The sequence below is a fragment of the Python bivittatus genome, unplaced genomic scaffold, assembly GCF_059951505.1.
Source record: "Python bivittatus isolate LINGU-HERP-01145 unplaced genomic scaffold, Pbiv_v1 ctg000590_np1212, whole genome shotgun sequence".
Lineage (NCBI taxonomy): Eukaryota > Metazoa > Chordata > Lepidosauria > Squamata > Pythonidae > Python > Python bivittatus.
In genome coordinates this window covers 8,179,829-8,194,478 of record NW_028277086.1, presented here as the reverse complement: position 1 = coordinate 8,194,478, position 14,650 = coordinate 8,179,829, and the positions used below count along the sequence as shown (strand labels likewise).

Below are 14,650 nucleotides of genomic sequence, written 5' to 3'. Positions count from 1 at the left end.
TAAAGAGCAAATATCAAAAAAGAACACAAAAGAATGATGAGTAGTTTTCTTTTATATTTACCATCCACAGGATGGTGAGCTTCACTATTGTTTAGTTGAAAAAGAAACACTTGCAAAACACAGAAGACAGTTTACTACAACAAATACAGTGGTACCTCGGGTCACAAACTTAATTCGTGTCGCGACCCAAATCAAATTTTCCCATAAGGTTCAACGTAAATACGGTTAATCCGTTCTGAACCATATGTATTTTTTTTTTAAACCACAAAAATATGACACAAAGTACAGTACAGTACACTATGAAGAGAGAGAACGCTAACCTCGCTTGAGGTGTGGAGGACAGGAAGGCAGGTGGGGAGGCGGTTATTGTTTGGAGGGAGAGTCCCCCTCCCTACAGGAAGCCACAACCACGTGTCACGGCAGGGAAAATGGCTGCGGATCCTGTTCGTCACCCGATGTGGAGTTCGCGAACGGAAGCAAAATTTTGCGAACAGTGCTGTTCGTGACCCGAATGGATCGTGAACAGAAGCGTTCGTGACCCGAGGTACCACTGTACAAGAGATTGGGGAAGCCAGAAGGTTCATGATGCACGTGATCATCCTATCATTTCTGATCTCCCACTGCTTGAGCCATACATACACGGCCCCTCTTTGCTTCTCTTCCCACTAGTCAGATGTTCATGCTGAAGCTACACTAAGACCAGCAATGTTCATTAATTTGTGGAATGCATTTATTTGCAATTAGCAACAGTATTAAGCCAATTACTTTGCTAAGGGTTTCACTGGTTGTTCTTATTCATTTTTAGTTAAGTAGTTCTAAGAGAAGTGAAACAAATGGACCAGAATGGAGAGATAGTTGAATCCTGACACCTCTCATGCATAATTGGTTATTTGTATATAATACTGCATTCTCGAGGTGAAACACAGCTTTTTAGGCAGACCAAGGTAAATGTCTAACAGCTGTGCAAATATAAAGAAATTGGTTTCATTTAACACGTGGAACAAATCTATTTGGCAATGGCGCTTACAGACAAAATTAGTCAGCAAGTGCAGTCTGCTGGGTTTTGTGAAGGTGTTGACAACATGATAGTCTGTGTGTGCCAAATAAGTGTGGTTGAAAGGTAAAATCGTACAGATTAAGCACAAAAGCAAGCGACTTGTCTGTTTGGTTTTATGAAATGACAGACACTTCCTTCTTCCAGAGGCAGAAAAAACGCATTTCAGAAACAAATGGTCTATAAACTGAGGACAACCTATCCCATCAGAAAGATTGGCAATGCAGGAATCCCTTTCCCACTATCAAACAATGCACGCTTTTCCCAACAACAACCTGTTCAAAAGCAAGTAACAGAGTAGAAGAAATGTGAGGCTGGAACAAAAGGCCCATCTCCCAACTGCTGTGGTCTACAGGTAGAAGAATTTAAGCTAAATAATTCACAAGTGCTTTGCAACTGTTATCTCCATTGCCCATTAGCTGGACAAACGTTAGATCTAGAAAAAACAGTATTGGGATAGTTTAGTGTATCCAAATATTCTCTCATTATGAATTATTGTGCATTCAACAAGTTACAATCTGATCAAGATACAATCTGGACAAAGGGCATTCAGCAAATCTGATTAGTTTTGGGAGTATAAAATCAATTCTCAGTAGTAATTAGAGTTCTTCTACTCTACTGTTAATCAGGTTGAACACTGGGCTGAAAGGGGCATCTAATATCATGTTGCTGATGCGCGTATATTGCCATGTCCCTGAAAATGAGCATTGTTGCTCAAAAACTGTACTCTTACTATCTTCCATCTCCCTGGCAAACTGTTTGGGATAACCAGCTACGATAGTCCTAAACTCCCATAATTTCCAGCTAGCATGGCCAGGAAAATCCCAGTTCATTTGTACAGCATCAGGATGGGGAAGGTTGGACTAAAACAAATGTTGTGCAATAACATTTTATTCGTCTTCTTGCAACAGCCTGATTGAGATGAATAGTCTTCACTTCTGCTCTCTTTTGCAAAGGAACATTAAGCAATCAGTTTGAACAGCTGGCACTTTGATTTGGCAAACTAATAAACTGACCTCATGTATCCAGATTTATGTGATTTAAATCCAATGCTGCGTGCACAGAGTAATTTGATGCTGTGCTGCGTCTGTATTCAGATGGCATTTACGGGATGTTTGCATCTCTACTGATGATGAAGGCAGCTGTCAAAGACATGAATCACTATGTTCAACAGCATTTCAAGCTAGACTGTTTGAGCCATCAAGATTTTCTGTATGGGGTTCCTAATTAGAGACTCAGCTGCTTAGTATGCATTCCTAATTGGAGAAGGTCCCAGGTGAATGTTTAGTACATATATTGGTCTCTTAATTGTCATGCTTTGAACTCTCTCTTCTTTGGTGCATTTGCTATTTTTCTTTTTCTTTTCTTTTTTTTTAAAACCAGCACTGGCTTTAATAGTGATCATCATTTTGATTTAAAAATGGGAAAGTTCTTGGATCATTTTTGCACAAACCCAAAGATTCTTTTAAACACACGGTGACGACTCAAGAGGTTTTGATTAAATGGACCATTTGTTGAATGTTTTGGTCCCTTTGAGGGTAAATTGAGCACCTAGATCATAGTTGCTGTTTTTCCTGTTTTAGCTTCAACTCTGATCAGACAAATCAATCATTTTGCTGACCCAGCAGGCAAAGAGCATAGGGTAGAGTATAATAGCTAGGCAATTGCAAATTTGTTGTCTAAGAGTTGTGCAAAATGCTAAGAAGCTGAAATTTTCCTACCTTGAAAATTATTGGTCGGATGTTGCATTAAAAATATTCTAAACTTATCAGAAGCGGTTTGACCTCTACATGGGTGATTCAGATTACAAATCGAAACTCAGAAGGGCTTGTTTTGAGGTTGAACAATTTTCAATGAAGTTGGAACTGTCTGATCTGATATTGGCCCACTGAACTCAGAAGGGCTGTTCTGACCTTGGAATTGTCTGTCCTGCAGCTGGAACAAGGTATTTTGATCCTTGAAACTTTTGCTGTAATGCTAACATTTTCTGGACTTTAAATGTTCACCTGGGAGCTAGAAGGTGGCACTTAAGACCACTACCTATCCTATACAGTACTGGAAACCTGAACCTTCTATGCTACTCAGGTGAATCTACCAACTTCATCTGAGTGCAGTTCAACTTCTTGAATAATTCATTGCTACAACAAAATAGCTTGCAAGAAGAAAACAGGACAATGGAAAAATAATGTACAGGTACTCTTCATTTAACAACCATTTGTTCAGTGACCGTTCAAAATTATAACACTGCTGAATGATAGTTACAACCAGTCCTCAAAGTTATGGCTGTTGTAGTGCCCCCAGTCACATGATCAAAATTTGGACACTTGGCAACTGGCCTGCATTTATGACCACAGTGTGAGCTTCAAATCCCCCCACCTGCCTACCCCCCCATTTCTGCCCTTTTGGCCACCCTGCACTCCACCACCTGTCCCTGCCACCCCCACTGCCTTTCACTGTCTTCTTCCTCATGCTGTTGGCCTGGGATCCAGGCAAAGGGCCAGGGCACAGCCCCAGGACATGCGCAGCAAGCATGGCAGGGCAGCGGAGCCTCATCTGCTGAAGGGCGCTTGTTGGACCCAGCTGGGGAGGAGGCAGCAGAATAGAGCTGGTGGAGGAGGCAGGGCAGCAGTGTCAGTGGCTCCCTGAGCAAAGGTGGTGGCTGTCAGCACTGTGCGAGGCCTCGTGAAGCCTTGCACAGCGCCGACAGCTATGAGCAACAGCCACTACCTTCGTTCGCACAGCCACCTTTGCTCACACAACCACCTTCGCCTGGGGAACTGCAGCCTGCCCGCACCACTGCCCTGCCTCCTCTGCCCAATGCTTCTCTTCAGGAGAAGCATGAGGTCCTCGCCTAACAACCACAACCAGGCCTACTGGAACTTCTGTCACTAAGTATTGCGGTCACGTGATGTTTTGCCTAAGAACCACTTTACTTAGTGACAGAAATTCCAGTCCCAATTAGGGTTGTTAAGTGAGGACTACCTGTATAATTGTTTGCAAACAGTGAAAGAGTATTAACAATTTGACCATTAGGTACATGAACTGTTTTGTCCCCTTTGGCATGGTGGGACTCTCAAGTTCAACTTTCAGTGACTGAAAAGATACCTCATGATAAGTCCAATTATCATTCTTGGTCACCAAAGATGGAGCTGACAGGAAAGGGATGTTATAGCACTATTTCCAGGAAGGCTCAGTAAAGACTAAAACATCCTCCGTAGCACTGTGTCTTCAAGGACCACAGCTGCAGAGTCAAGCTTATCTATCTTACATCTTCAACAAACACAGATGTTAGAAATGTCTGTTAGCAGAACTCCTGCTGTTAAGAGCAGTTGATAGAGTCACTCCCTCCCCCCAGCAGAGTAAACTATGATGCAGTAAGGGAGATGTTTCTTACTGGCTGAATATGCAAAATCATTGAATTCCCTGACCCATCTCCTGATAATAGAACAACACATTTTGCTTTCCCTGGTTACCTGTTTTGTAGAAGACAAATAGATTATTAGCCATCCAATATGTTTGCAAGCTATATTCTTGGCACTCTGCTAAATTATCTTGTGCCATGTGGGTTTCAGAGGGGAGGTCTGGGGAAAAACTGGTGAACACAATCTCATGCTTGGTGGAATTTGGAATTGACCTTGGACATAGAACAAGGATCTGAACTTAGTACCTACTTCATAGATCACCTCTCATGGAGAGATCCCTTACTTTCCCAACCATCTAGCCCAAACTATGGTTACCACAGAAAGTCTGTCTTCCAGGTAATAACGTTAATTGGTATCTCTCTGATGTGTTCAAAGGGAGCAGTCATTAGAGGCCTAAGAATCAACAAAAAATCCCACGAAAGGAAGTGGTGGGTGACCAGAAGTATGAGTGGCCTTGCACTTAGGAAATGGTACACACAGAGTAGACAGAGAAATATGTACTGCCTTCACCCAGAAGTTCTTATATAGGATCCATTCTGTGTATTATCTTACATGCAAATATATTTCCAGCTTCAGTTCAGACATGCGTCAGTCCTGCTCCAAATGTAACACTGACAAAAAAGAACAAAAAAGCAAATACAAGTTCTAAACCTAAGTTTTAAATGCTCACCTTGAGAGTCAACATTATATCAAGAGTTCAAATGTATCATTCCAAATTAATTTGGAGTAGTGATGTGCAAATTCCCCAGGCTCTAACTGTAATTGGATTGCAAACCGTAGGCATCATTGTCAAGTATTAGGGAAAAATGAAGCAGTACATTTTGAAAAGAGATTTAAATTGCCTGGCCAGATGCTAAACTCATCCATATTCTCAACAGAATTAAGGAAGAACAGGGAAGTACATATTAACTCCATGTCTTTTCCACAGCCAAACACAGCCTGTACATAATACTCCTCAGCCAAACAACTGCACAGAAGCAATAAATAAATAAATAAATATCCATGAATAAATCTCATTTTTAAATTTCTGCATTTTCATTCAAAAACAACTTTAAAGTAATCAGCTTCTGCCTGCGAATGAAAAGTGCTGTCAGCTTCTGGAGATCAAGCCTTATGAATTCAAATAAAACGTTTATAAAATCAGCATGTATGTTCATAACATACCTGAAATTTAACTGGCATAAGAATGTGAAGCATGACTTTACGCATGATGGAGTTTTATGGGTGGTGAAAACGTTGTATTTCAAGACAATCATTTCTGAACCTTAAACTCTGCAGCATTATATTTCAATTCATGCCAGTGTTAACAGCATGACGCTCGCTTATCAGTTATGTTTGTAGGTGTAGAGAGCCAGGGAGATGGCCCAGAGGCACGTGTTCAGAAACCATGATTTAAACAATGAGTAACGCCTGGGAAGGGAGAGAGTATTAGGAAGAGGACCAGGCTGGCTCCTCCCTGACTACCTGGTGTGTAAGAAGGAGGGAAGGAGAAGCACAATCAGAGTTGCAAGATAGATGTCAGCCCTACAAGGCACAATAGATCAGGAAACCAATTCACAGAAGAGCAGAATTACTGTATACTTGACTGAAATAGGCTATAATAACAGAATCTTGCACCTAGAATATGAAAGTTTCCCAAAATTAGTAATGAAATACAACTGAGTCACGGTTCTACAGCTCTTTAAGGGAAGGGTTCTTCTCCTGCGATACCCTATAATCAAGCCAGCTTTCAATCTACAACTGCAACATCTCATGCTCGTCAGAAAGTAGGAAGCCCTCTGCTGGATCAGAGAAGATAGTTCATTTAAATTTCAGGAATGGGACATACAAGTGGTGAGCAATATTTATTTTATTCATTTGGCAAAATTTGTAACCCACTACTCTTCTGATTCTAGGCAGCTTACAACATATGACATAAAACATCAATAAAATCATAAAATCCATACATAAAACCAATGAATTAAAACAAAGCTATTAAAAACTATAAACGTATAGCTGGCATCAAACAAGTCCAAAGGCTTATTTTTGCCATCTTCCAAAGCATCATCAAGATGTGGCACACCCAGGTTTGAGGGCAAGCTCTTCCAGAGAAAGGAGGTTAATCCCCAGGTTCCCTCCTTGATCTGTTTTGGGGTATGTGGTCAGAGCATCCTATCTCTATTAGACCACACAAGTCAGGCAGATTCCACATGAAGAAGGTGTTCCTAAAGGTAACGGTCTACAACGTAGGGAGCTCATCACTAAATTCCACATTGTCTCCAGGGATTCTGTCCCCATTGACAATGTCTGTATGTACACACCCATTGTCTTTCCTCACATCATGACTTTGCAGATGTGGCATTACATTCAGATCAGGAAGCAATGAGGAAAACCAGAATACAATATTCAGAACACCCCACCCCCAGGTCAGAAAACAAGGCCTTGCCATTGTCCCTAAACTCAAATGATGATCACCACCACCACCACCACCACCAGCAGAACTACAGTCTCTGTCATTTTTTCATTTTTTATTGCCACCCATCCCAGCATTCCCTGGAACATTTCTTCCCCAGAGATCCTATTCATCAGGCTCCCTGGCTAGAACTTGGCTGGAGACACACACACACAGATAGACAGTACTTACACACTCACCTTGATTACATCCTCATAGACACACTTGTAAACACAGGCAGCACATTAGCATACTGATTAGCCCCTGGAGAGAAAGTGTGTATGTGTGCGTGCTACTTTGTTATGCAGAAACAAACACAGAACCTCCTATAGCTGCTGCCGGTAAAAGGGTTGGAAAGAATTCCAGAAGCCAGATTCTGAGTGATTTCCCTACCTTGTGAATACAGCCCAAAGGCACTAGCTAGGCACTGTGAGGGTTCAAACTGCACTGACTTCTAGATTAAGCTTCTGATGTTTTGCATGCTCTTCCTTGCTGGTAAGCCTGGAACACCAGGTCAGTCCAGGGGTTTGCACCAAACCCCGTGTGGGAAGGCACCCAGAGCACAGCTGCTTGAATTATTACAAGGGCACACATAGCTGTGTGCTTCTGTTCTCCCCTGGTGATACATCTATGTGTATTTGAGTGCACGGGGAGGCACTGGGTGGGCAATAAATGTACTCTTCTGGATCATGTGGCCAGGAAGAAAAGAGAAGGGGTTGAGAGTGGGGGGGGGGTTCAGCAGCCTTCCAAGCTGCTGCCCGGGGGGGGGGGCTTTTTTTTCTTTCTCCATAATAACCAGCTAGGTCTGGCCCATTTTCACTCTTAATCTTTGTTCAGTCAGCTTCTCCCCCCACACCAAATTTGATCCCATTCTGTTCAGTTGTTGGGGGTTTATCTTGCTGATGGACAAAGTCCCAAGCCCCTTTATATCAGCTTTTTCCAACATTCAGTTCCTTGCCAAAACATTATGTTGGGTTGAAGAGATCAAAAAGAAAAATCATTTCCTATCCTGCACGGAATGGATTGCTATGTTTTTGTCAGATGAGCAGTTTCCCCTTTTTTTACTAGTGAATAGAGATGCCGATTCCTTTAGCAAAGGAGAAAGTCATTTTGGCTGGAAAAGCCTGCTAACAATCTATGTTTAATACAAAACAAAACAAAACATAAATGAACGAAACAAAAACCTCACCAAAAAAAACCCAGCAACTACTTTACACATTTTATCTTTTTAACAAGCACACAGGACAAGGTACATCTCATTTCAGTAATGGAGAGAATGTTTATTTTTAAAACGAACGTGCTAAACCCAATTAGAACTAAAGCATTATGAATGTTCCTGCTCGGAAACATTCAGAAGCGACAAGGGGCATCTTAGCTGTCACAAATGAAAAAGCCAGATGACCCAATATTAACAAGGCTGTGCGGCGCTTCAGACTTGATTCCCCAAAAGTGCTCAGAGCACGCAGGGGCAGGAATATGGCCCACGTCTGCCTCTGTGTTGCCGTGCGATCCTAGGCAAAGAGGCAGCTGCGCAGAGTTGGAGACCGGTTTGATATCCATGCACCCACATGCTCCAAAGCATCTTTTAGAAATCAACCCAAGGCATGGCTTACAATATCCAACACCCTGTACTGTATATAGGCTACAATACTGTCATGGTCCGGGCCCAGGAATCAGATGATGAATCTGACTCTGCTGCTCCAGCTGTACCTGTGGAATGTCAGTCTCAGGAACACCAACTCAGGAATCACCTGAGGCTGATTAAACACAGGCACCACCTGGACAGCTGGAGCAGTCAGGTGAGGATGACCTAAGGCCACCCAGTCCCCGCCCAGTGTGTAGAGAAGAGAGTACAGCAGCGAAGGTCTATTATGGTCCTCACCAAGCAAGGGAGTAAATCTCTTGATTAATGATAGCTGGCTACAGCCTGATCTAAGCAGCAGCTCTGACCCATGTTCCTTCGCTGGAAATGATTGTCTGATCTCCGGCTCTTGTGTGACACTCGTGTGTGGATTCTGCCCATGAAATTCTGACCTCTGGACCCCCTGACCCGGCTCTCTGAACCTTGGATTGATTTTGGACTATTCTTCCACATGTTCCTGTTAAAAAAATAAATATTTCAGGCAAGCTACTGTCAGAGACTCTGTTTTGGTTTACATTCTTCTGCTATCACTTGACCTTGAGTAAACTGTGAACTACCATAGCAACTGTGTATGAGTGAGTAATTGAAACCAGAGGCAGGACAGTTTGTTTCCAGCCCAATTAACCCTCAGCTGACTGGGGAGTGAAACTTTTGCTAACAGCCACGCTGAACTTAAACAAACAGCATGAAGCAACTTGCCACCAAGAATGCTCAGCTGACTCAGCAGGTTTCTTTACTCACAGCCCAGATGCAAGCATTACAAGCAGCAGCCGCAGAAGCACCCTCACCCCAGTGCAGAAAATGTCCTATTGCCTGCCCAGAAAAGAATTATGGGATGTTGTCTCAATTTCCTGCCTTCTGGGCAGAATGCAATTTGTATATGGGCTTGTGAGAGGAAGATTTTCCAACAGACCGGCATCGAGTTGGCTTTGTAATCAGACTTTTATCTGGAAATGCTGCTAGATGGGCCATTCTGTTAACCCAACAGAGCCCGTTACTGGATGGCTTTGCTGAATTTAGGCAACAGATCCAAGCCACCAAAGCTGACCCTGCAAATTGCCAAATTCGAGAACTGAAACAAGGGCGCAGTTTAGTGGCTGAATATGTAAGTGCTTTCTGGCTAATTTCCCAAGATCTGGCCTGGCATGAAGCAGCACTTATGGACTAATTTCAGGAAGGGTAAGCAAATGAAGTTGTGGATGAGCCAGGCAAGAACTGAATGTCCAGACACAACGCAGGAATTAGTTCAGCTGTGCCTTAGAATATATGGGTGTTTACCACAGTGAAAGTTTAGCCCAAGCTAACAAGCGTGTTGTCAAGCCTATAGCATCTCTGCCCATGCAGAGCCTGGAGAAAACCCCTACAGAAAAACCCATGCAGGTTGGGGGTGCCCGTCCCTGACTGACAGATGCTGAGAAGGCATGGAAGCATAGAGAGGGGCTGTATTTGTATTGTGGAGGCCAGCAACATATAGCAGCCACATGCCCTGCCAAGAAACCGAACTTAGCCTCTTGGGAAATGGAACCCATCCAGTTTAGGTGGGCTATTAAACTGGGGACAAGTTCTGTCAGCTCAAGCCCAACTTCCAGGTATCATACCACCCAAGCACCTAGTGGTCTCTGTTTTGTTCAAGTCACTGGGGAAGCCTGCTTTGGAAACCCAGGCCATGGTTGACTCAGGGGCTACTGCCAATTTTATGGACCTAAAATTTGCTGAGGAACAGGGGATTCCCAAGCATCCCATTCAACCACTCCTGGTTGTGGAGACCACTGATGGCCGCATGTTATCATCGGGACCAGTGACTTGGGCAACTGAGAAAATACAGATGCAGCTGGGGACTCACTGTGAAGAGGTTGAATTTTATTTAGCCTCTGCATTGTCCTGAGTTTGGAATGGCTAGAGATTCATAACACTCATACTGTCTGGCCCACTGGTACCATAATGTTCATTGACCCCTGTTGCCACAGCTCCCTGGTAGCCCTTCCTGCGAGTCTAGCAGCTGAACTAGAGGGAGAGACGCTTCATGACCTTCCATTTAAATAACAAGACTGCAGATGTATTCAGTGAAGGGGAAGCAGATCAGTTACCACCTCACCGACCATATAACTGCCCTATTGATCTAGTACCAGGATCCAAGATCCCAGCTGGGCATCTCTACTCCCTCTCAGACCCTGAGTTGGCAGCCTTGAGGGATTTCATTGATAAAAATCTGAAAAGAGGCTTTATTCGACCCTCGTCCTTCTCTGTGGCAACTCCTGTATTATTTGTCAAAAAGAAATTGAGAGAACTTAGGCTCTACAACGATTACCGGCAACTGAACCAGATTACTGTGCATAATCGTTACCCATTGCCACTCATGTTGGAACTATTAGAACGCCTCCGTAATGCTAAGGTGTTTACCAAATTAGATCTCAGAGGAGCGTACAACTTAGTGTGTGTAAGAAAGAGACATGAATGAAAGATAGTGTTTTGCACTCGGTATGGGCATTTTGAATACACTGCTATGCCTTTTGGATTGACTAATGCTCCCAAAGTCTTCCAGCATTTCATGAATGATGTGTTCTGAGATCTCCTGGATCATTATGTCATTATTTATCTTGATGATATCTTGATTTTCTCAACTTCCATTGCAGAACATAAGCAACATGTAAAAACTGTACTATAGAGACTCTACTGCATTTTTTCCACTGGTATTGCCATGGATCCTGTAAGGTGGATGCTATCTTGTCTAGGGAGCTTCCACACAAAGTCAAGGACATACAATGCCTGTTGGGCTTTGCAAATTATTACCAGTCTTTTATCCCTTGGTTTGCTGAAGTCACAACACTATTAACCAACCTCCTTTGGAAGAAGGTCCCCTTTCAATGGGATGAGAGAGCTTAGAAGGCTTTCAAAGTTTTAAACTCTTCATTTGCTTCTCAGCCCATTCTGTCACCCAGATCTAGCAAGGCCCTTTGTTCCAGAGACTGACGCCTCTGATGTAGCCTTGGGAGTGGTGTTGCTCCAGGCAAACTGGCACCCCTCCACTGTTTCCTTGTAGGTGCTACTCTTGGAAGCTGAACACCACTGAGGAAAACTATACCATCTGGGATAAGGAACTGCTAGCAATTAAAGCTGCCTTTGAAACATGGTGACATCTACTAGAAAGGGCCAAACACCCAGTGGAAGTATGGACCACCAGAACCTTGAACATCTCTGGCCACTGTCACACCTCCTGAAAAATTTGCTGCTACTAATGTTCCAGCAAATCTGCTTTAGGAACTACAAGAACAGCAACACCTAGACTACTATGCCGAGGCCCGTTAGAGGGAAATTGAGGCCACACCTAACAACATTCCATGACACTGGACCAAGACCTACTACTCTTTCAAGGCCGGTATTATATTCCTGCTGGACCCCTTCGGGGTACAGTCCTGAGATTGTGCCATGACAGCCCACTGGCAGGGCATTTCGGTCACTTTAAAACTCTGCAGTTGGTGGCTAGAGATTTCTGGTGGCCACATCTCAGGATGGAAGTAGAGCAATATGTTGCTTCATGCCCTGTTTGCTGTCGATCCAAGGACGCTCCAGGAAAGCCAGTTGGAGAAGTCCTACCATTGCCAACACCGGAAAGACCCTGGCAAGCTGTGTGTCTAGACTTCATCATGGAGCTACTTCTGTCAAAGGGAGCAACCACCATGCTGGTGGTCATGGACACTCTCACTGAGATGGCTTATTTCATCCCCTGTACAGGCCTACCCACAGTCAAGGAGATGGCAAGTCTCTTTAAATAACATCTTCCATTTATATGGATTACCTGAGTGCCTGATTTTGGATCAGGGCCCATAATTCACTGCATGGTTTTGGTGGGTACTCTTTGATGGTTTGGGGGTGCAAGTCCATCTTTCCTCTGCCCATCACCCCCAGTCAGATGAGCAAACTGAACTTGTGAATGCCATCTCCAGTGTTATGTAAATTATCACCAGGACAACTGGGTTGAGCTGGCTTCAGCAGAATTTGCCTACAACAATGTGCAACACACCTCTACGCAAAGGACACTGTTCCTAGCTAATTATGGTTTCCACCTTGGTTCTTTCCTTTGGATTCCCTTAATTCATCCATTCCAGCTGCAGATCAGTTTTTATAGGAGCTGAAGGCAATCCACCAAGTCCTTTGAGACAAGGTACAGAAGCGAAGGACTCCTATAAACTTTTCACCAATCAACATTGTTGACCTGGAGCCACTTCGTGAATTGGGGATTTGGTGTGGATTTCTACCCAGCATCTGGCTACTCAACACCCATCCATAAACTAGATCGCCAATTCCTTTGTCCTTTATCCACTGAAGTGGTAATTAACCCAGTGGCTTATCACGACAAACTACCCGCATTCATCCAAATACACTCAGTCTTCGACAGATCGTTGTTGGCTCTTGATGCTCCAGCCAGTACTTATTGTTCCGATGTTCCACCCCTACCACCGGTCATGGTAGTTGGTGAACCTGAGTACGAGGTGACACATGCTTTGGACTCCCATTGGCATTGTTATCACTTACAGTACCTGGTGGACTGGAAGGGATAGGACCCAGAGGAACGGTCCTGGGTATCCCAAGTCCACGCACCGTGTCTTGTAAATCGATTCCATTGATGATACCCCCAGAAGCCTAAACCTCCAACTGAGGGTGGAAGGGGTTCTGGGGAGGGGGATAGCATCATGACTTAGGCCCAGGAATTAGACAATGAATCTTACTTGGAAGAAGCTGCTCCAGATGAACCTGTGAAATGTCAGTCTCAGGAAACCCCAAGCCAAGAATCACATGAGGCTGATTAAACAAAGGTACCACCTAGACAGCTGGAACAGTCAGATGAGGATGATGTAAGGTTGCCCAGCCCCTGCACCTGATGAGTAGTGAAAAGAGCAGAACAGGGGCATTCTAAAAGGCTTCTTGCCAAGCAAGTTTAATGACAGCTGGCTGCAGCCTGATTTAAGAGGCAGCTCTGACCCATATTCCTTCGCTGGAAATGATAGTCTGATCTCCAACTCTTGCATGACACTTGCGTGTGGATTCTGCCCATGAAATTCTGATCTCTGGAGCCCCTGACCTGGCTCTCTGAACCTTGGACTGATTTTGGACTATTCTTCTGTGCGTTCCTGTCAAAAAGCAAATCTTTTAGGCAAGCTACTGTCAGAGACTTTGTTTTGGTTTACATTCTTCTGTTATCTCTTGACCTTGAGTAAATTGTGAATTGCCATAGCAACTGTGTGTGAGTAATTGAAAACAGGAGCAGACAAATACCCTGTATCGTATATTGGGATTTTGAAGGGCTATGGCATACAAGTAGTCCTCGCTTAGCAACCACAATTGGGACCAAAAACTCCATCATTAAGCAACATGGTTGTTAAGTAAGACATCACATGACTGCAACACGTATGTCACTTCCGCTGCAGTTGTTAGGCAAATCACCATAGCTGTTAAGCAAATCATCACATGACCATGACTTACAATTTTACTTCCGCATTCTATGTTAACTCTGTTGTCAGAAGCCAGCTGTGAAGCACACAAATGGTGATCACATGATCATGGGATGCTCTGCTGGTCATAAATATGAGGTTTGGTCGCAAAGCTTTTTTTTTTTTAATACTGCTGTAACTTTGAACTGTTGCTAAATGAGGCAATCAGTAAGCGAGGACTACCTGTATTTGGACAAAGTCCATCCCTAAAAGCTCCTGAGGAAACTCAGATGCAATGGAATAAGAGAAATGGTGTGCTTGGAGGCTGTCAATGGTTTAAAAACAAGAGTAGGAATAACTGGACAACTGTCACACTGGCAAGGGAAGCACAGTGGGTTCCCCCCAGTTCTATATTCGGATTGGTGCCTTTTAACTTTTATATAGGCAGCATAGAGGTAGGACTAAGTAGTGAAGTGGCCATGTTTGCTGATGCTGAAATGTTCAGGGGGGGGGGGCGGTGAATGAACAAGCGATTGTGAAGAGTTCCAGAAGGGTCTCTCTGAAACAGGTGAATGGGCTTCAAAAGGACAAATGCCGCCTAGTATAAGCAACTGTAAAGTGACCTATGATAATACATGCATGCACAAAATCCAAACTTCAAGTATACATTAA

At 43.7% G+C, this 14,650-nt stretch overlaps 1 protein-coding gene across 2 annotated transcripts in view; it reads right to left on the bottom strand.

Annotated features, from left to right (window-relative positions):
* ZFAT (zinc finger and AT-hook domain containing) overlaps positions 1-14,650 on the bottom strand; it is a 142,450-nt gene that overhangs the window by 67,502 nt on the left and 60,298 nt on the right. The window lies entirely within an intron of this gene.